This window comes from Lissotriton vulgaris, chromosome 2_1, assembly GCF_964263255.1.
Source record: "Lissotriton vulgaris chromosome 2_1, aLisVul1.2, whole genome shotgun sequence".
Classification (NCBI taxonomy): Eukaryota; Metazoa; Chordata; class Amphibia; order Caudata; family Salamandridae; genus Lissotriton; species Lissotriton vulgaris.
Window position 1 is genome coordinate 85,330,266 of NC_141687.1, and position 23,100 is coordinate 85,353,365.

Consider the following 23,100-nt stretch of genomic DNA (forward strand, 5'->3'; position numbering starts at 1 on the left):
ATCAGTCTAACTTATTTCAACACAACATTTTATATTCATACATAGACACTTAAATTTCCGTTTGCTGAATCAAAATCATACACATATATACATTGAGAAAACATTAAATTTTCTTGTATGCATCATAATCCGCCCGATTTATACAGAAGTAAATATACTTATTGCGAGCTTCGATCTTCCTAGGTCCAAATAAACTGTATATCCTTCAGGTACCTGCGTCCTGAAAGCCTTTTTCCACTTAATGTGTCATCAAAAATTCGAGACCAGTCGATTAAAACTGCAAGATTAACTCGTCAAACAATCCACACGTAAACCTTCCGACGATCGGAATCTCCCGCGTTCGTATATATTTACTTCTGTATAAATCGTTGCCCCTGACGAAGGGACTCTACACTTGTCCCGAAATGCATTGGGCGGGCGGATTATGATGCATACAAGAAAATTTAATGTTTTCTCAATGTATATATGTGTATGATTTTGATTCAGCAAACGGAAATTTAAGTGTCTATGTATGAATATAAAATGTTGTGTTGAAATAAGTTAGACTGATGAGTAAAAACATATGAATAAATAATATGTTTTTTTCAAAAAAGGTTTGAAAAGGTTTGATCAATAGATTTACTTTAGTTGTGCGCTACTGAGCCTGTGTTAACTGCTTGTTAACCAGCCACATTTTCATGCTACTTTGTAGAGTGTTAGGGTACACTCAATCAGTCGCAGCACACAGATCATAATATCAGGTGTAGACTTGGTAAAACTTGGAATAACATAGGAGTGCTCGGTGCACAATTGTTCATTTCACAAACGTAAGTAGGCACGCCTGAGCAGTGTGTCTCCGATTACTTGGAGGCCTGTGCAGCGGTTCCTCCCGGGTTTTACACTGGCGCCGAGTACCTCTTATGGTTGTGAGGCCTTACTGCCGGGTGAACCCCTTTTGCTTATGCGGCTGGTGTGTCCTTGCTCCACTGAGGGAGAGGGCCGGTTGCCGTTTGCAGCAGGGCAATGAATGGGCCTCCGCTTACCTTCTCAGCGGCTCCAGGGCCCCGGGGGTGCCTCAGGCTGCCCGCTCCGCTCCCGCCTCAATTCCGGGCCTGCTCGTGCCCGCTGCAGATGCAGGAGTGCTTCTCCACCATGGGCTGATGTCGTCGAGAGTTCAGATGCGCGTCACCGGCCCCGCAGCTGCCTCCGAAGTTTGGCACCCTTCCCACCGCACCAGCCTCTGGGTCTCAGTCCTAATTTAGTCCCTTGCTCCGGCGGTTACATCAGGCCGCGATTTTCACGGCGGCGAATCTTGGCAGGGGCAGGGTGCTCCGCGACGCAGGCAGGCTCTTCTTGTAGCAGAGGTGCTCCGGTTTCCAATCTGCTGTAGTGGCGTTGTTTTCGAGCAGGATAATTACGCTGATTTCGTGGGGAAGCTTGTCTGGTCATAGAGCTCTCCTAAGCTGCGGCCATCTTAGCTGGACGCTAGCCACGCCCCCCGGCCAGTTCCTTCTTGATGTTGAAGAGCTCTTTGCAACAGCCTTTGTAATTTCACCTTTGCAGGCAGATAGCCTATGTAGAGCACTTTGGAGAAAAACACGCTGCGTTTCCTTTAGAAAAACAAAAATAATGATAGGTTCAATGTTTGACTTCATCTCAGCCAATGGTTATATCTGGGCTTCAATTTAGTCAATCTTTTTTTGCCCACCATGCCACCAAAGACAGGAACTAATTATATGCAAATCCGCCTTGGACCTGCTCTAATAGGAACACTGCAGCCCAAACTGCTAGGCAAAGTACCTTCTGAATGGAAAAACCAGCCACCCCGGACAGGTTGTGGCCTATTTGAGCCGCATCAGTAATGTGCATATTAGGTGTTATGAGGCAGTAAACTGAGGACCCACGCCTGGGCACACCCTCCACACTTAGGGTGTCACATTGAGGCAAACAAAAAACATGACGGGTGACCTCGTTGACAAGGCCTCAGTAGGCTGAATCCGGTGTTGGATGCTTGTATTCCTGTCTGGAAGGGACCTGGCCTGGAAGTTTGGGTTGGCCTGTTTTTATGGAGGAAGACGGAGATTAATCTGCATGTGATCAGTTTCTGTCCAGAGTAACATAGAGCACAGTAAAAGCATGGACTGGGGTGCAGCCCAGGTGCTTGCAAGTATCTAAGCATAATGCAAGCAATCCTTCCCTCACCTTATAGCTTGCGACAGGCCTACATTATTGACCAAACTCTAAAAAGGGCTAAACTGTCTTTGACGGTGCATGTTGGTACCAATAAATGTAGGCGCTAGTAATAAATGAAACTTATATAGCGCACGACTTACCCTGGGGCATCTCCGCGCTTGCTTAGGGAACCCGTCCTGGTATTCCCCTGTGAGATAACCCTGGCAGGGTATCCACAAGGTGAAAGCCAGGCATCCCACCGCGAGGGGCCGTTGTGGAGATTAAGCAAGCTATTGCCCAGAGTCGCAGAGTGTGAACCCGTGAGTCGAGAAGGCACCGGAGCGAGAATTAACGAGTCTGTGGAATTTTTGAGCCCAAGACCCGCCGAGGCGGGGAATTGAACCCTGGTCCAGGGCCGAACTCAAGCTCCAGGTCTGCCGCCTCTAGCCCCTGAGCCACACTTCTCCAGCCAGTTAGTAGTACAAGGTCTGCTCCATGCCCTCACCAGCATGGGTATGTGGGAGTGCATGTTGTGTATGTGAGAGAAGCATGCTGCACACTCTCACTTGTGCTTCTTGTTCTCTACATATGTCAGAAGGGGGAAACATCCTTTACACCGCAGATGTTTCAACGCAGTGCTGTTACGAAGCGTCCTTTACCACGCAAGTCGTAACCACGACTTGCACTGGAGGGCGCTACAGGATTAAGAATAGTATATTTACTATTCCAACACCTTTCCTAGTGTCCACGGGGACTGGTGTTAGAATAGTAAATTATACTTTTCTTGATCCGCGCCCCCAACACAAGTCGTTGTCATGACTTGCATTGTAAAAGACGCGTTGTAACAGCACGCGTTGTGACAGTATGCGTCGTAACGTCATACATCCGTCAGGAGGAGGGTTTGGACTTCTGGTGTCCATGTGGTTTGCAGTTCTTATGTGCGTGTGGTACCAGATTGGTGTGTGCAAGAACTGTGCATTTTTGGTGCACTACCAGTTTTTGAGAGAAGCTTGCTCTTCATATGCCCATGTAATGCATGTTCTGGGTTTTCTAGTACAGGGTCAGGCTGGGACAGAAAATAGGCCTGGGCACCAAAATAAAAGTGGCTCACATTAGTGAATCATTTAACCAAAAAAGTGGCTATTGAGGTTCCGTGACAATTGTAAGTGATGTTTTCGACTCGCACGAATATGGTCGAGTCTGGTATCTATGAACCGCAAATGACGTGTTTAGTGGGTGTACGCGTTTTCGCTATGCTAGCCTAAACCGTTCGTTTGTTTCGTGGGTTTCTTCATCTGAACCCACGGGTTCCATCTTAGATACGGCATCCATTTTGTTTCTTGCCCTCAAGTAGCCAGCGAACGGACGCTGTCCGCTTCGCGACCCTGGGATTCCCAATCTCTTGCGGAAGACACGTTTCCTTTGAAGGTGTCTTTATGATGAGGGGGATTACACTGTAAGGCAGATGGCCCCGCTCGAGGTTCATCTTGCCGTGCCGGTCTATTGTCTTAGTTGTGCATTCATTAGGCACGTCCCCTTTGATGCCTGCAACTCGTGTTTCCTGATACCACCCCTTTTACACCCTTTTCAATCTGTTCACTTTCCTCATCTTCCTTTGCACCTGTTTCTGTCTCTTCCTCGATTCGTTTACTGCTGATTGGAATGTACTAATGGTGGGAAGATGTACTTTTACAGTTGGGAACTGCCAAATGCTACTGTAATTATGTTCCGGGCCCTGAATACATGAAAGCGACCCCTTATGATCTTTACGATGTGAACCAGGTTGTAATCCTTTGTGCACCATGTTATCCTATGCTCAAAAACGGTATAAGAAGAGCGATCCACAGATACAATTTGAAGCAGTCTCCGTGAACTTACATGCTATGTACTTCTCGTGACTTCTGTGTTCCCTGCAGTAATAAACCTCGAATCTTTGACGCCGAAGGAAGTGTCCCGTGTCTCTGTCATTTGTACGCCGGAACAGGTTACCCACGAAGGTTTTAGGTGTTATCCCTGGCACCGCTGGGTCTTAGAAAAACCCAGTCCTTCAGTTGGCGCCCAAGGTGGGGCTGCATCAGCGGTACCGGTCCAAAGCCCGACGATCGTGAGGAACTTCGTGTGAAATCTCCGAGGGAGGTGCACCCCGCTTCATCGATCCTGTTGTCGAAACAAGTGGCCCGACGACTTTTCCCGCGAAGATCCCCGCCTCCTGACGGCTGTGACGGACTGCTGCCCTGACTGTAGACCTGTTTTGGCGCCTGGCGTAGACCTTGGTACAGCGAGACGATTGACGGGCCTTCCTGGTGACGCCACTGATCTTTGAGTTAAGTATTTGTGGGTCGCTCCCAGAGTCCTTTGTTGTGGGTGCTTAGTTGTTGCATGGTTCCATTGCATCTGTGGTTCTTGGTATTTTGCTCTTTGTTGAGATATTTGACGTCTGCAGTCGCCAAAAACCGAGGGTTTTTGCTTTTTGCAGGGACATTGTAATCCTATAACCCTTGACGTTTGTGATACTCGGTTAGTGTGCACGATGCCTGGCGGTAGTACTTTGTTCAGTTGCTTTAGGAGTTGTGGTGCGGATTCCCGACTGGAGGACTCGTGTCCGATACCTCCGGTTGGAACTCCAACTTACGAGTTGTACAGCCGACACGGTTTGGGTCCAATTACATTCAATGAGTGTTGGGTTTGTTACACTAAAAAAGACGGTGTCCTTAGTTGGCCACCTCATGGTAGTTTTGAGGCCCCGATTTTAGATAATCTTGAAGCTAAATTGTTCCAAAGAAAAGCAAGGCCGGCCATGTTTGATTCCTTTCGGTTGTGGCGTAAAGAAGCCAAGCAGAAAGAAATCAAGCAGCTTAAACGTAATAAGAGAGAAGGGATTGTTACAACGGTAAGAAATGCAGAGCAGTTCCAGCGAGATAAGGAGGAAAAGGAAAAGAAAGTTTTTGATAGATTGCAGCGCATGACTGTCGATAAGTGTTACCCCGCTTTACCGACGGGTACGGATAAGAAGGAGGACGTAGTAGAGGACTCCTTGTTATCCTATCTCTTGAAATCACCACCTCCGTATGCGCAGGGTACCGCAGTTCCTGTGGTTCCCCCTGTCCCTGTTCCTCAACCTGCTCCTGTTACTGTTCCTCCACCTGCTCCTGTTCCCGTTCCTCAACCTGTTCCTGCTCCCTTACCTGCTCCCGTCCCTACTGCTCCCCCGCTTGTACTTCCTCATACTCCTGCTCCCGCTGCTTCTACTGTTCTGGTTACTCCTGCTGTCCCTTCTGTTCCTGACACTTCTCTTGTTACCCCGTTGTGTTACTCTTCTACCCCTTCTGCTCGACATCGTGTCCCTTCTGTTGCTGCTAACTTCTTCACTTCTCTTGGACCGATTCTTGAGTCCGCTGGTTCTGATGGTCCCCAAAGGCGAAGTCAGCTTCCTGGTGGTAGGGAACATGACTCGCTATATAATATGGCAATGGGTTGCATTAGATACCCCCTTAGGAATCCTCCACGTGTGGTGCTTGATACGTTCTCCCAATTCAAAGAAACCGACACAGAGGTTCGTGTTTGAGGAAATGTGCAAGCTTTTACGTGATCAAATATCGGCTGATGCGTCCGATGATGTATTGGCTGCTTTAACTAATCTTCAGCTCCAGTTTGCGAGCGGAATAATGGTGGGTAGCAATGTTCGACGTGCTGTCGAGCAGTTGCTATCTTTTCGTCCTTCTATAATGCCTTGGGCATTGTTTTTAGAAGACATTGAGGAACCGCCAGCAGCGCCTGGTCAGTATCCCATGCGCGAAGTTCCACCGTTGTGGATGCCTGGCGATCCTAATGCTAATCCCATTATTCCGCCGTATTTCCAGAGAGTGTGGATACATCTTCCGTGGAAACGGTCAGAAGTTTTGCAGGTAAAGCAATCTTTGCCTGACCCTCACAAAAACCCTGCAGGGTACTATAAAGAATTGTCGCAGCTCGTGGATGCTACGGTAATGAATCTTGCTGACATTGATATGTTGTTTGGCAATGTCGTACCGCAACCGGTATGGGCTAAGATTCGTCAGGAAGACCATGCGGCAGAATTGGGCGATGACTGGACTGCACTTCTTGCTGCGGATGCCTTGCAAGTTGGTGGGGCTAAGCCCGAACAGTTGATTGCTAATCTCCCTCAGAGAATAATTACACTTATGAAAATGCTTATGCCAGCTATGAAAGTGAATTGGGATAAGTTGTCCGCTTGCAAACAAAAGAAGGATGAGAGTGTCTCTGACTTCTTTACGAGATTTGAGGAGGCATTCATTGATCATAGTGGTCAAGATATGGGTACTGAGGGAGATCAGAGATTGTTCGTGGACAAGTTCGTGTCGAATTTGTTGCCGGACTTAAGCAACAAATTAAGGAATTCAGAGAGTGCGTGGGCTGTTTCCACTTCTGCTCAGATATTGGCTACGGCCCAATATTATGAGAATAGGGAGAAAGAGGAAAATGATCGTGCAGACAAAAAAACAAAAGAGCTCAAAACTAAAGTGTTGTTGCAACAAGCGTATCCTCCACGTTCAAATCAGAATGATTCGCAACAGCGGAATCGATCGCAGTCTCAGTCGAATAGGTCGCAATCACGGAATGACTCCTCTTCGCAGAGATCTACGTTGGGGTACAATCAGTGTGCCTACTGTAGGGGAGAGGGTCATTTGAAATTCGATTGTCCAGTCTTGCGAGATCGAAATAGTGGTAATTCATCTAGAGGAGGTCGTAGTGGTCCTCAGCAGGCATCACGCGGTAGGGGCCGTGGTACTCAAAATGATCGTTCTAATAATTCTTCCGATTCTAATAATTGTTTTGACCAGCGTGGATTGTCGCAAGGCAGATCTGCACAGTATAATGTGGATGATTATTACGTCGATCAGGGCACTGACGACGGTAATTACTAGGACAGCCGTAGACAAGGAGAGGGAGTAGTATCAGTTCCGGTTGATCAGAGAGGGCCTTACGTCGCAGTTGCCACCTCGGGCGTCGTTGAGCCTTTTCTGTTGGACACTGGTGCAGCGAAAAGTTCCGTCATGCATTCGAAACTCCCTGGCGCACCTTTGTCTGGCTTAACAAATGTTTCCGTTGGATTTTCTGGCGCCCCTGTTAGCAATCCGGTTTCACGCCCATTGCCCCTTTCAATTGGGCCTCGTGAGCTGCAAGCTCCTTTGATTTTGACTACTGGTTGTGGTGAAAATCTTTTGGGCTTGGATTTGCTGAAACGACTGTATGCGACTTTGTATTGTTCTCCTGCGGGAGTGAAGCTTACTTTGGGTGAGAGAGTTATCTCTCCTATGTACTTGTCTCTTGATAAGCTTCCACCGGAATTGAGTTCTCTTCCTGCATCTTTGTGGGCAACAGGTCCCAATGACGTGGGCCTGCTTGATATCTCCCCTTATGTTGTCCACCTGAAATCTAATGTGCGTTTGCCACGTATTCCCCAGTATTGTATCTCCCTTGATGGTGAGCGAGCACTGTTAGCGATCATCTACGATTTGATTGAGAAAGATGTTATCGAGGAGACTCGGGGAAACGTGTGCAATAGCCCTGTGCTTCCCATTCTGAAGCGCACCGATCCATCAAAGCCTCCTGTTTATCGTTTTGTCATCGATTTACGGGAAGTGAATAAAATTGTGATTCCTCAGTTCCCTGTGGTGCCTGACATAACGGCTCCCCTGACTCTGATTCCAGCATCTGCGTCCTGGTTCTCAGTGATCGATCTGAAGAATGCTTTCTTCAGCATTCCGATTGCTGAGGAGAGTAGGGGCCTTTTCGGTTTCTCTCTTGGTGGCCGCAGCTTTAAGTTTAAACGCGCTCCTCAGGGCTACTGTGAGAGTCCATCGATATACAGTCAAGCCCTGAAAGGCCAACTTGATGCGTTTGTGTTGCCGGCCGGTTTGGCCTTGATCCAATATGTCGATGACTTATTGGTGGCTGCGGATACTCAGGACATTTGCAAACTTGCTACGGTGTCGTTGTTGCAGCATCTCTGTGACTTACATCACAAGGTGTCACCTTCTAAACTGCAATATTGTTGCCAAGAAGTAACCTATCTAGGTCACTTATTGTCAAAGGAGGGAAGAAGGTTGACCCCAGAGAGAATTGCAGCGATTGCTCGAATGAATGTGCCAACAACTCAGAGAGATGTGCGTGCCTTTTTAGGTATCACGTCATACTGAAGGCAATGGATTCCAAATTTTTCGTTGCTGGCGAAACCATTGGTGGCTCTTACGTGCAAGGATGTTCCAACTCCTTTGCCATGGACGGAAGAGTGTCAGAAAAGTTTTTCTGAACTGCGTGATGCGTTGTGTTCGGCCCCTGTGTTAGGTACTCCTGACTACAGTAAGCCGTTTACACTATACGTTCACGAGAGGGAAGGTTGTGCGTTGAGTGTCTTAACGCAACAATTCGGTGGTAAGCAGCGTCCATGTGCATATTTTTCCTCGACCTTGGACCCCGTAGCTAGAGCATTGCCGAGTTGTTTGAGAGCAACAGCGGCAGCTGCGGTGTCCATCCGACAATCTGCAGGATTGGTCATGGATAATATGCTCACGGTGATGGTTCCGCACGCAGTTGACACTCTCTTGAATCGTACGAAAACCCAACACCTGACGAGTGCAAGGTTGTCTGGGTATGAGTTGACGCTTTTGGCAAGTCACATTCAAATAAAACGCTGTAATGTTCTGAACCCGGCAACTTTGTTGCCAATCAGTATGGAATCAGACGAAGTAGCACCTCACGACTGTTACTTACGAACTGAGGAGGAAACAAAAGGTCGTGTGGACCTAAAAAACACTCCTTTGGAAGACCCTGATGGTACCCTGTATGTGGATGGTTCGTGTTTTAAGTTGCCGAATGGTGATGTGACGACTGCGCATGCTGTGGTAACATTGAGTACGGTTGTGGAGACTGCGAGATTGAATCAGAATTCTGCACAGGCGGCAGAGCCGATTGCCTTGACTAGAGCATGCGTGTTGTCGAAAGGGAAACGGGTGAATGTGTTTACGGACAGCCAGTATGCATTTGGTGTTGCTCACAGTTTTGGACGATTGTGGAGAGAGAGAGGCTTCATGACGTCGCATGGTACGAAGATTCAGCATGGACAACTTGTGAATGATCTTTTGGATGCACTTACATTGCCCGAGCAGGTGGCGATTATTAAATGTAGTGCACACCGTAAAGTGACGGATGATGTTGGTCGTGGCAATGCGTTCGCTGATGAAGTTGCTAAGGAGACTGCCAGGAACCTTAGCACTAAAATGTATGTGACGAGTTCGGTAAGGTGGCCTGCAGAAACTGGTATGTGTGAGGACACTATTGAGAGTGTGAAAGCGATTCAGAATGAGGCCACCGAGGCTAAAAAAACGAAGTGGAAAGAGAGTACGTGAAAGTTAGATGCGAATGGCTGTTGGATTGATTTGTCAGAGAATAGGAGGTGGATGTTGCCGGATGCATATGTGCTAGCCGTTGTGACGATGGCGCACGGCTTGGCACATATTAGTGCGAAAGGTATCTGCAAGTTGTTGTCCCCTGTATGGAAGAATGATGGTATTACTAAGTGTGCTTAGAGATTGGTTAAAAATTGTATGATATGTATTATGTACAATCCTGGTAAGGGAACTCCTACACCCCCTGGCCATTTTGCTCCCCCTTCATGTCCATTTGAGGTGATTCAGCTAGACTTCATCCATATGGAGCGATGCAATAACCTGAAGTACGTTTTAGTTGTGGTTTGCGCATTCTCCCGATGGATTGAAGCCTACCCTCTTAAAGACAACACTGCCCTGTCCACCGCAAAAATCCTACTGAAGGAATACTTTCCTCGGTATGGAATGCCACGGATTGTATGGTCTGATAACGGAAGTGAGTTTGTGGGGAGTGTGTAAAGAATGTGTGTAAGGGCCTTGGAATTACACAGAAATTCCACAGCGCCAATCATCCCCAGTCAGCAGGTTTGGTTGAAGGGTATAATGGCACCCTTAAATTGAAACTAGCAAAGATTCAGGCTACGACTGGTCTCTCGTGGCCTGACGCTTTGCCCTTAGCTCTTCTGTCAACCAGGGCGACTGTGCACTCCCGAGTAGGGCTCAGTCCCTATGAGATTGTGTTCGGCCGCCCTGCCAATGTTTGGGGGGTCCCTAGACCTAGTGTGTTCTCTGATCTTGAGTACCCAATGTTGATCGATTATCTTCATGATCTGACTGCTAAACTGAGGTTAATTCACCAACAGGTCTTTGAAGCACTGCCGACGCAGACGGAGGGTCCAGGCCACCAGCTCCAGCCCGGAGACTGGGTGGTGACGAGGAATTTTGGCCGAAAGTGCAACCTTGAGCCTCGTTTCACCGGACCCTACCAGGTGCTCCTTGCCACGAGAACTGCTGTTCGTTTGGAAGGGCGTGAGAACTGGGTGCACGCTACCCATACCAAAAAGGTACCTATACCTTTACCAGCGGACTCGTGGGTGAGGAAGGGCATCGCCTCGTCTGAAACTGAAACTGTTCCGAACTTTGTTCCATTCAGCGACGCTCAGCCTGTCGGAAATACTTCAGTGCAGCAGAACGATATTGTTGAACATTTGTCATCACAGAACTCAAGATCTGAACAATTGACTGGTCAACAGAACTCTGTGTCACCATCGGACCAACTGTTTGATGATCAGACTCGTCCGGGGAGAAGCCAATATTTTCTTCGCTCCAATACCAGAGATTAATAAATAAATATCTTTGCTTTCTCCCCTGATATCCACGTAACCCCATTGTCGCTATCCAGTTTGAACACACTTGCATAATTGTGATTTTGTAAATTTTGAGTCTTTTTCCACGCATGTGTTTTTGTTTCCACAGCTAGGAGATTTTTGTATATATTATTGATTAAAATACCTTACATCCGGGTGGACCATAGGGCCGCGCGGGTACTTCCTTCTGGTTAGTAGGTCTTGACACTAGGTCAGAGACCGTCGATTCCTGGGAACTCCTGGGGATTGACTACTGCTACACAGAACGAAGTGCGTCAAGAACGTCGCGGACGGTTTTAGAGGATGGCTTTCTCGAAGCTGTCGGAATTGGAAAAGGCTCAGGCCCAAAGATTCGAATTGCGCAGAATTGCACGTACAAAATGCTTCATGTTTCAGGTGTTCCTCTTATTCCTAACTGTTTCTTTGTTATTGGTGGGTGGGGTGTATTGCATGATACAGTCATTGTTGCCTTCTGCCTCACCTACCCCTTCTTCTGAACCTAAACCTACCTCCACTGTTTCTCCTCATTCTTTCCACATTCTACCCCAACACGAGCAGGTTAGACTTGCGGAATTTATGAACAATTCCTTCGTTCAGCTCCTTCACCAGCATCAGTTGGTGGTGAACACTACAAATTGTTGGGTGTGTGGGTTAATGCCACATACCACTGATAAGGGAATTCCGTACTTGGTCCTTTCTTACAGTTCCCAGGGTTCAGCTCGAGCATTCCAAACAATGTTTCGAAGCGCACTAGATTCTTACCCCAATCGAGAGCCACGTTCTCCACACTTTGGTCCCGGTCCGTACCATAAGTCTTTGGCAATAGCGATTGCGGATTTAGATAGGGATATCTATGAACCATCGCTCATCCCAGAGGAAGAGGTGCAAGCCTATAGGGATCTGAGTGAGGCTGAATATAGTGTGCTCGTGGGCGATAGACAGCTTAGAAGCTCTTCTCCAATATGGATCGTACCCCACCTTGGTAATTTCTGTCTGAAAGGCCGTGGCCGAAGCCCGAGAGCTCACCTTGGGGAGAGTGCTTGCACTGAGACTTATGTTTTACCAATGCTCTCTTCCCCTGTTCTCCTGACTGCCAAGGGTACGTACTTTGTCTGTTACGACCGTGCATATACATGGTTGCCCCTTGACTTTGCGGGCACCTGTTATATTGCAAACTTGTTGCCACCGACTTTTACGGTTTCCTCAGATTATCACAAGACTAGAGTTGTGAGGGGCGTGATTAGCAAAGAAGACACCGCCGGTCAAGAGGCAGGAGACTTTTTCAAGGGTTTCTTGTCGTTTTGGGGACCTATGGTCAATAGTAGGAACCTGAGACAGTTGACTCGAGTGGTGGAATCGACTGCTAATATCACTGCCAGTGCCCTTGGCAATATCACAGCAGAGCTTCAGGCGGATAGGCTGGTGACGTTACAAAATCGTATGGTTTTAGACGTTGTCTTAGCAGATCGAGGTGGAGTATGTAAGGTGATACATTCGAGTTGTTGTATATTCATTCCAGACAATGCTCCGACTGTCTATCAGGCCATCTCGAAGTTGCATAAGATCTCCGAGTCCATACACGTGGACGTAGGGGATTGGACGCTACTCGGGTGGTTTTGGGGTCTAATGTCGACTTGGGGTTGGAAGATTCTGATGATCATCGGGGTTGTTGTAGCATTCCTGTTCACGTGTTGTCTTTGTGTGCAGTGTGGTCCTGCCTTATGTGGCCTCTGTGCTACGACGTGTATAAGGCGGCCGCCTGTTACCAAAGGAACTCTGATGGATAGAATTATGTTGCAGCAGCATCTAGATGGTCTGATGAATATCGAGATCGATTATGATTCCGACTAGTGCTTGCCTACATGAGGGCAAAAGGAGCGTCTGAGGTTCCGTGACAATTGTAAGTGATGTTTTCGACTCGCACGAATATGGTCGAGTCTGGTATCTATGAACCGCAAATGACGTGTTTAGTGGGTGTACGCGTTTTCGCTATGCTAGCCTAAACCGTTCGTTTGTTTCGTGGGTTTCTTCATCTGAACCCACGGGTTCCATCTTAGATACGGCATCCATTTTGTTTCTTGCCCTCAAGTAGCCAGCGAACGGACGCTGTCTGCTTCGCGACCCTGGGATTCCCAATCTCTTGCGGAAGACATGTTTCCTTTGAAGGTGTCTTTATGATGAGGGGTATGACACTGTAAGGCAGATGGCCCCGCTCGAGGCTCATCTTGCCGTGCCGGTCTATTGTCTTAGTTGTGCATTCATTAGGCACGTCCCCTTTGATGCCTGCAACTCGTGTTTCCTGATACCACCCCTTTTACACCCTTTTCAATCTGTTCACTTTCCTCATCTTCCTTTGCACCTGTTTCTGTCTCTTCCTCGATTCGTTTACTGCTGATTGGAATGTACTAATGGTGGGAAGATGTACTTTTACAGTTGGGAACTGCCAAATGCTACTGTAATTATGTTCCGGGCCCTGAATACATGAAAGCGACCCCTTATGATCTTTACGATGGGAACCAGGTTGTAATCCTTTGTGCACCATGTTATCCTATGCTCAAAAACGGTATAAGAAGAGCGATCCACAGATACAATTTGAAGCAGTCTCCGTGAACTTACATGCTATGTACTTCTCGTGACATATGTGTTCCCTGCAGTAATAAACCTCGAATCTTTGACGCCGAAGGAAGTGTCCCGTGTCTCTGTCATTTGTACGCCGGAACAGGTTACCCACGAAGGTTTTAGGTGTTATCCCTGGCACCGCTGGGTCTTAGAAAAACTCAGTCCTTCACTATCGGGGGAGTTTTCAGCTTGTAAAGACACGCTCTTTAGGTGTTTTGCAAGGTTCAAGTTCAAGTTCAGGGATTTATATAGCGCACTACTCACCCAAGGGTCTCAAGGAGCTTGGGGAAGGGGGGTTCATTTTTTGTCGAATAGCCAGGTTTTAAGTTCTTTTCTGAAGGAGATGTGGTTTTGAGTAAGGCGGAGGTGAGTGGGGAGTGAGTTCCAGGTCTTGGCCGCCAGGAAGGAGAAAGATCTGCCACCCATGGTGGATTTTTGGATGCGAGGGACTGCGGCGAGGGCTTGATTGGACGATCTTAGTTGGCGGGTGGGTGTGTAGAAGGACAGGCGAGTGTTGAGGCATTCGGGTCCTAGTCTGTAGAGGGCCTTGTGTGCGTGGGTGAGAAGACGGAACGTAATTCTCTTGTTGACGGGAAGCCAGTGGAGGTATTTTAGGTGTCCGGTGATGTGATCTTGACGATGGATGTCCAATTAAGTCTCGCTGATGCGTTTTGGATGCGTTGGAGTTTTTTCTGTAATTTTGCTGTGATTCCGGCGTATAGTGTGTTACCATAATCCAGTCGACTCGTGACCAGTGCGTGGGTGACAGTCTTTCTTGTCTCGAGGGGGATCCAGCGGAAGATCTTTTTGAGAATACGAAGTACGTTGAAGCAGGAGGATGAGACTGCGTTGACTTGTCTGGACATCGAGAGAGAGGAGTCTAGGATGAAGCCAAGGTTACGTGCGTGGTCTGTGGGTATGGGTGCTGTGCCCAGAGCGGAAGGCCACCAAGAGTCGTCCCAGGCAGAGGGGGAAGATCCTAGGATGAGCCCCTCCGTTTTGTCTGAGTTGAGTTTTAGGCGGCTATGTTTCATCCATTTGGCTACTTCTTTCATGCCTTCGTGAAGATTGGTTTTGGCGGTGTTAGGGTCTTTGGTGAGGGAAAGGATTAACTGGGTGTCGTCGGCTTAGGAGATGATGTTAAGGTTGTGCTGGCGCGTGATGGATGCGAGTGGGCTCATGTAAACGTTGAAGAGGGTGGGACTGAGTGATGATCCTTGTGGTACGCCACAGATGACTTCAGTGGCCTCTGAGTTGAATGGGGGAAGTCGGACTCTTTGAGTTCTCCCGGCGAGGAATGAGATGATCCAGCCCAAGGCTTTTCCTTGTATGCCGATGTTGCTGAGGCGTTGTATAAGGGTGCTGTGGCAGACTGTGTCAAAAGCGGCGGAGAGGTCGAGCAGAATGAGGGCCGCTGTTTCTCCGTTATCCAGTAGTGTTCGGACGTCGTCTGTCGCTGCAATGAGCGCGGTTTCGGTGCTGTGTTTGGCTCGAAATCCGGACTGAGAGGGATCGAGGGAGCTGTTGGATTCAAGGAAGGCGGCGAGCTGGCTGTTGACGGCTTTCTCAATTACTTTGGCGGGGAAAGGGAGGAGGGATATGGGTCGGTAGTTTTTAAGTTCAGAGGGGTCTGCTGTGGGTTTCTTCAAGAGGGCGCTGAGTTCGGCGTGTTTCCAGCTTTCTGGGAAGGTGGCAGAGTTAAACGAGCAGTTGATGACATCATGGAGATGGGGTGCGATGATGGAGTCAGCTTTGTTGAAGATGTGGTGGGGGCAGGGGTCGGTTGGCGAGCCAGAGTGGATTGAGTTCATTAGGCGGATGGTGTCTTCAGTGGTGATTGGGTTCCAGGCGCTGAGATTGTTAGTTGGCGGTGTAGGATCTGAGTGGGGTGGGTAGGGTTGTTCGCAGGGAGTGTTCTCGAAGCTGTTGTGAATGTCGGCAATTTTGTTGTAGGAGAAGGAGGATAACGCATCGCAGAGGTCTTGGGAGGGAGTGATTTCGTTAGATGCTGTGGTGGGGTTGGTGAATTCTTTGACGATGTTGAAGAGTTCCTTGCTGTTGTGGACGTTGTTGTCGAGACGATCCTTGAATGCTGATTTCTTGGTGGATCGAATCAGTTGGTGGTGTTTGCGGGTGGCTGCCTTGAGGGTGGCCATGTTGTCGGTGGTTGGGTTTTTTCTCCATGTTTTCTCTAGCTTCTTGGATTTTTTAAGGTCATCATTGAACCAGGGAGCCTTTTGCTGCCTGATTTGATCTGGTGCTTTTTCAGGGGTGCTAATTCGTCAGCGCTGTGGGTGATCCATTGCTTGAGTTTGGTGGCCGCTTGGTTTGGGTCCAATGAGAGGGTGGGAGGATTTTGGTTGATTGATGTGAGGAGTTGGTCGGAGGTGATTTTGTTCCAGTTTCTCCGAGGAATAGGTTGTGGGCGGTTGTGGGTCAAGGAGGTTTTGTAGCTGAAGTGAACACAGCTGTGGTCCGTCCAATGGAGAGCTGTGGTGCGAACGAAGGAAATGTGCTTGCTGGAGGTGAAGATAGGGTCGAGCGTGTGTCCGGCTACATGGGTGGGTGTGTCAACAAGTTGTTTGAGACCGAGATTGGCCAGGTTGTCCAGAAGGGAGGTGGTGTTGCTGTTGTGTTTGTTTTCAAGGTGGAAGTTGAGGTCTCCTAATAGAATGTAGTTCTCGGAGGCGAGGGCATGTGGGCTGACGAAGTCAGTGATGTCATCGCTGAATTGAGTACGGGTTCCTGGAGGCCTGTAGATGAGGGTGCCTCTAAGTGTGGTCCTAGGGTCGGTGTGGATCTGGAAGTGGAGGTGTTCGGCAGTTGCGAGGTTATCGTCGGAGCTGGTCGTTATTTTGATGGTGTTCCTATGGATGAATGCAATGCCTCCTCCTGTTTGATTGGTGCGGTCTTTTCGGATGATCTTGTAAGCGTCCGGTATGGCTATGGCGATGTCGGGTGCTGATGATGTGTTCATCCATGTTTCTGTAAGGAAGGCGATGTCCGGTGACGCAGTGTCGAGTAGGTCCCAGAGTTCAGTAGCGTGTCTGTGGACCGAGCGGGTGTTCAGCAGGATGCACTTCAGGTGGTTAGAGTCGGAGCTGTGTTTGGAGGAAGAGGATTTGGTGTGGGTCCTGAAACAGGAGAACTTGCAGGTGTGGCAGGCGAATGGACCGTGTGTACGTCCTGGGGTGGCTTCGCAGCATTGTGGTGTGCGTCCGGGGTTGAGGGGGAGGAGAGTTGCGGCATCATATGTGAATCTAGTGGGCTGGGTACGGCGGGGGCCAGGGTGTCTGGCGCTGGGCGCAGTCCAGGCGCGGACGGGCGTAGACGGGCTTACCTTTGGCCCACCTTCGGCACGCATGGGGCGCGTCCACTGCGCGTGAACGCTGCGCGCAAAAGCATCTGTCATATATGGATGGTGGAGGGGGCGGGGGCGAGGGAGGGTCAGCTGGGAGGCCAAGGGTGGGGTGTAGGTCCGGGCAGGGAGGCACAACAACAAACGTAAAGATGGCTGCTGGCAACAAACCAAACTGGATTGGGGCAATACTACGCTATGCTATGCAATCATACATTCAAGTGCAATAAAATAATTTAGGCACAATGCGGACTCGCTGACTGCGCGCTTCAGAATTGTAGCTTTCTAATATCTGGCAGTAAACAGTCACAAAAGAGCGTGTGCGAGTCTTCATTAATTAAATTAAAACGATTTGGCAGCACGGATAAATAAGAGCAGCACAGTTCAATAAGAGGAGGAATGGGAGGAGGCACCAATCAGATCAAATGCCAAGTGCTACGATACCACTGCAGTCGGGGTGGGGAGCAGCGTGGGGGAGCGACCGCCTCTGGAAGGATCAGGACGGTCACAGAGGAGATGGCGGAGGGTCGGGCCAGGAGATTCAGTGGGAGGGAGGGTCACCTGGGAGTATACTACATGCATTTGTGTTTTCTACAGGAAATATTTGGGGTAAAAACAGGGAAATCAACAATGAAATCCAGACCATAAAACAGGCCCACAAACAGACAAAAAATGGCCCACACACTGACCTGTCAGACCAGCCCATTGGACACTGCCTGGTTTCCCCATAGGCCAGTCCGACCCAGTGCAAGTGAAGCTTGCACTGCAGATACCAGTACGGTTCCAGTTCTGTGTGTGCGAGGGAAGGTTGCATTTCTTATACATATGTGATACATGTCCTGTGTGTGTGTGGGAAGCTTGCACTGTAGATGCCAGTGTGGTTCCAGTTCTGTTTGTGCCAGGAAAGCTTGGACTTCTAATGCCTTTGTGATACATGTCCTGTGTGTGTGAGGGAAGCTTGCACTGTAGATGCCAGTGTGGTTCCAGTTCTGTTTGTGCCAGGAAAGCTTACCCTTCTGAAGCCCATGTGATACATGTTCTGTGTGTACAAGTGATGCTTGCATCACAGATGCTAGTGTGATATCAGTTTCGTGTGTGCAAGATAACCGTGTCCTTCTCAATCCCATGTGACTCATGTTGTGTGTGTGCAAGTGAAGCTTGCACTGCAGATGCCAGTGCGGTTCCAGTTGTGAGCGCGAGGGACGCTTGCACTTCTTCTGGTACAAATTTAATACATGTTCTGTGTGTGCGAGGGAGGCTTGCACTGCTGCTGCCTATGCAGTTCATGTTCTGTGCATGTAAGACGTCTGCTGCTATCTGATACTTGTTTTCTGTGTCTAAAATAAATGTTGAGAAAAACTGTCCCGTTCAAAAAAGCCAAAACCTCTGACATCATCAGTGCTTCACTTGGACCTTTTGGACCTTGTACCCTACTCTCTGGATTCAAAGGGGCGGGTGTTGGGGCGGTAGTCGTAATAGACAGTAAATTCAATTAGTGTTTATGTGCGGTTCAGATTATGGTCGTGCTAATCTTATGGCTGAGGCCCCTATGGGCACTGTGTGCCTTGAACTGGAACGGGCCGCTTTTGCCCGAGCCCGGTCCAGAGTTGCTCGTTCGGCCGGTCAGTCCCCGCCGGTGGACTTTGTGCCCACTTCGCTTGTTATTGTCCCCGCTCCTCGGACTCGCCCATCATCAAGTCATGGTCTTGCAGCTGATTGGATGTCCCAGATGCAGTCTCTGCCAATGCCAGCCTCTGTTACCGAGGAGGCGGGATAATCCGCCCCACAGCCGCCGCTTTACCAACAACATCTGGCGGGTCTGCTGTGGGAACCGCTCACGAGTCTGGCCACAGTCTGACCTCCGAGCTCCGCAGCCGCTGCCTGGCCCCTACCGCGCCCAGATATCCGCTCCCTCCCGCAGGTAAGACCCCCAACACCATTACCGCAGGTCGGGGAACCCCTGCTGCACCCCCACACCCCGAGACTTCTCTGCAGCTCCGGCACTGTGCACCGCAGGCACATTTTGAGGGCTTCTGCAGCTCGAACACCCCTCTTCCTGCCTGAGCACCCTCCTTCATGTCCGTCCCGAAAGACCCCCGTGTAGACTCTTCACCCCATAGAGCCTTTGCACCCTTATCCCAGCCGAGTGGCACTGAGACACACCCCGGGTCTCTCTGCAATGGCCTGTTATCTCAGGGCGTAGGTTGGACACGCGTCACTCATCCCGTTTCCATGAAACGCCACACTTTCGTCTGAGCACCTCGAATTCAGATTGAACACTCTGATACAGGCTGTACCCCAAGCTTATCCGCCTGACAACCCATCTACACACGGGGCACCGCAATCGTGCCCTACTGCACCTAACAACCAAGATTCCCCCAAGAAGCCCCCTGTTGTCGCTAGATCACCACTCCTGTTCACCGCCCCAACTCCCCCGCTGCACGTACACCCACTCACCCTCCTCCTCAAGGCCCCCCTGCCCTGCTCATGCCGAAGAGAAGAGGTGCTTCTGCGGTTGAGCTATGATACAGCAGCCTGGCTGAGGATGGAAGTGCCCCAGCCCGGGAGCCCTGGTGAAATAGCCGGCGCTGTCCTCTTAACAGCACTTGCACACGCTCTGTCCCGTTGAAAGAAAAGAAACTCTGCTGAGAGGGCAGCAAATGGTTAATTTAAAGGACAGCAGTCGAGTTAAAGTCTGAGAAGTTCAGCTGCCTGCCCAGATGCGTTGGTCCTGTCCAGCTGTAAACACAGGACACTGAAGTCCAGCCATCTTGTGGAAAAGTGCCTGTACTCTCGAACTGAAAGTGCAGCAGCAGTCTTTCTGACAAGTGCAGGCACTGTTCAAAGGAAAGCACAAGAATATTTATAGAGGGGGTTTACCCAGTTAGAAATACGGGGACCTGGGTTATCAATGCGTAATGGGAAGGGGTCCCAGTATTTAGGAAAACATTTAACCAAAAGGATGAAACATACTCAAACAAACATGAATTCAGTCCGCATTGTTTAATTCACAATGGGATGATACATAGAATATGTAAACCTTTCACAATGATTAAACCGTAGTTATTCGTAGTGCCCCAAAGGGAAGGACAGGGGGGTATTGTGAAATAGTGCTGGGAATTGGTGAGGGAAAGTGCAAGGATTCGTACGTGATAGTAAAATCAGTAATTCACACTTGGTTTACAGGGTTACAACATCTGTACCATAGAACATGACCACCCGGTTCATGTAACTTATTTTTACACAGAAATCATACTCCTAATGTTCCATGAATGAAAATAATGTGGTGTGGAGTTGACAATGAAGAACCGTAAGTTGTCGACGTTTCGACCCTCTGGCGTGCAGATATTTATGTTAATCTTGCGGTGGGGTCTTCATCAGGACCAGGGTGTAGGGGACACGTAACCTATTTAGAATGCAAATATATGTATTAAAATTACGGGCGAGTATCCCTAAATTATTTCAAAAAACGATGCATACCATCCACATAATGGAAAGTCACGCCAAAACTAGCAGGGACGGGATAATTAACTATCGGCGCAAGTCATGGCATGTAGTTAACTCTAGTCGAAGTATAAATGTAATTTAGAGAGTGAAAAATCAAAAAGTCAAAAACATAAGGAGATGGGCCTGATCCGCACTAGTGGACAGGTCAGCACTCACTAGGAAGTATTAATAAAATCACCGGAATAACCCCAATGCATAAGTAAGGCACAGGGTGCGTTCCAAATGGGTATATGCTTTGGTATACTTGATGCCGTTAATAAGGGAGAACATGTCAGATTGAGACTTACCACGGGTGTGGTATACACAGGACCCGATATGGTGAAGATTCAGGGTCACTTTGAGGAGAATCTAATGAAGATACATTAAAGGACAAAATTCAGAGATGGGGCCGTGCTTGGAAACGCATCTATAAATTAACCACATGGTGAGTAACTCACCGTAGTATAGCCGAGGTGTTACTAGTATGTTAGAAGATCGGAGGGGTTCCTGGTACCACCGGTACTGTGCAGTCTAACAAAATGAAACAATTACACTCATTAGAAAGCTCATAAAAACATCAAACAGTCTAATTAATTGGTTTTAAGGGACCGAGTCAGACAACTCACCAGCAAGCCGTCTTCAGGACACGTCCCGCGGGGATCGTGTTCTAGGGTGATCGAATGAGTCTAGACATAAAGAAAGGTGCAGGGGCATTAGCGTAAAAATGCCTGCACGGGTAGTCGAAAAGATCGTAGGAGCCCTCAGGAGTCAGGAAAGCCCGCTTACCGGTTAAGGAATGAATCCGGTTCCCGACGCTGCTCTCAATTGAAATGACGAGGCAGTGTTCCGGGTATCGGATTGTAACCAAGGAGACAAGGTCACGTGGTGACTGACTCATGCCGTGGACACAGTGGAAAGACTCCCAAGACTAAGTGGAGTAGTGTGAAAGTCCATTCTCACGGTATCGTGTGGAGTCAGTTCTAGACATATCCAAGGTGTAATGCCCTCATGTAATAGGAGCAATAAACCAACAAGCTGGAGTCACTAATTATTAAGGCTTGATGATGTACTGAAGTGAGCGGTCTATATGATATCTACATATCAAATTAGATTAACTGATCATGCCGCGTTGTGACAATCCTACATATGGCATACATTGTTTAATGCTATATGGTTAATATAATTTAACAATGCTATAGACCTAAGCACTATATAATTACGATGAATGCACAAGTGGATTTTTTAAAAACGCTCAAAGGGCGGCATAGCCTAACACATCAAGGTGCAGACCAACATACCTCGTCACAGTCTTAAAGGTAACCAGATGGATACCGTGTGTTTTCTTTATAAAGTGAACTAATATATCCGGTTTGGGTGCCGGATTGCCGCCTACTTAATCTTTTTGGTGTGATATGTGCTCAACATTGTGCTGGATAATGTGACTTGTTTGTCATTACTATTGACCATACATAAAAGGTGGAGTCTTAAACACACTATGATATTAATGGATGTCATATCGTACATACAGTGGTGTACCTCTCCCATGAGGGTAAAAGACCACATAGCAGAGCCAATTGTTACTCAGTTGGGCTTGAACATTCAGCTGGATAGTGTGACTTGTTTGTCATTACTATTGACCATACATAAAAGGTGAAGTCTTAAACACACGGTGGTGTACCTCTCACATGAGGGTAAAAGACCACATAACAGAGCCAATTGTTACTCAGTTGGGCTTGAGAATAGTCGATAACACAGATCATAGAGTTGTCAGTACTACCTGTTTATGACATACACTTACCATAACTTTATGCAGATGGCGTACCTCACACATGTGGGTAAAGGACATCTGTGCTATGAAAACGAATGACTTCAAGGTAAGGTAGCTAGTTGGGAGAAGGAACTGTCCTGTTCATTGAGCCCAGATTCAATTGAGTCAAAAGTGAACATCCATCTTAGTTCTCGGGTGTTGAGGATGTTTGAAATGTTCCCCCCCCGGGGGCCAAGTTTGGCTTTTTCAATAATTACCCACTTTAAGCTCTCAGGTGAATGTCCGGCTGCTGAGAAGTGGTCAACCAAGGGTGCGCCTGGTACTTGACATCGGATTCTACTCATATGTTGGAGTATCCGCACCTTTGCTTTTTGCTGAGTCTGGCCAATGTATATCAGTTGACATGGACAAATAATGGCGTAGATGATATTCACAGAGTTACAGTTGGTGTGGGATTTGATTGAGATTTTGTGGTGACGATATGTGAATTCCTTTGTCTGGATAGTACTTTCACATGCTTTGCAGCTACCACATTTGAAGTGGCCGACAATTGGGGGTAGATTCCATAGAGTAGCGATGGTGGGGTCCTCTGGTGTTTGTAGAAATGAGCGCACCACGTGGTCTTTAACACTTCTTGCTTTTTTGAAAGCATGTAGTGGCGGGTCAGCTTGCTGGATGTCGTCCGATATGAGTTCCCAATGGTGATTAATTATGCGTTTTATTTTGTTGCTCTTCGTATTAAAAGTGGTCACACACACAATTCTTTGTTCAGACTGTTCATCATTTGTCTTTGGAATCAGTAGTTCTTCACGAGGGTAAAACCAGGCCCTTTTCCTGGCTCGTTTGACCAGTTGTTTGGGATAGCCTCTGCTTATCAATCTTTGTCTCAATTCCTCTGATTCCGTATAGTAGTGGTCTTTGTTGGAGCAATTCCGACGGATATGAAGGAATTGCCCGAACGGT

The 23,100-nt window shown here is 48.3% G+C and overlaps 1 long non-coding RNA gene across 2 annotated transcripts in view; it reads left to right on the top strand.

Annotated features, from left to right (window-relative positions):
• Nucleotides 1-18,548: 18,548 nt before the first annotated feature.
• The window catches only part of LOC147729614 (uncharacterized), a 29,513-nt gene continuing 24,961 nt past the window's right edge, over nt 18,549-23,100 (top strand). Inside the window, exon 1 of one of the 2 annotated variants that reach the window (XR_015308335.1) lies at nt 18,549-18,804. This is a non-coding gene — a long non-coding RNA (uncharacterized LOC147729614). The remainder of the gene's footprint in view (nt 18,805-23,100) is intronic. The other variant, XR_015308336.1, reaches the window with a different exon arrangement.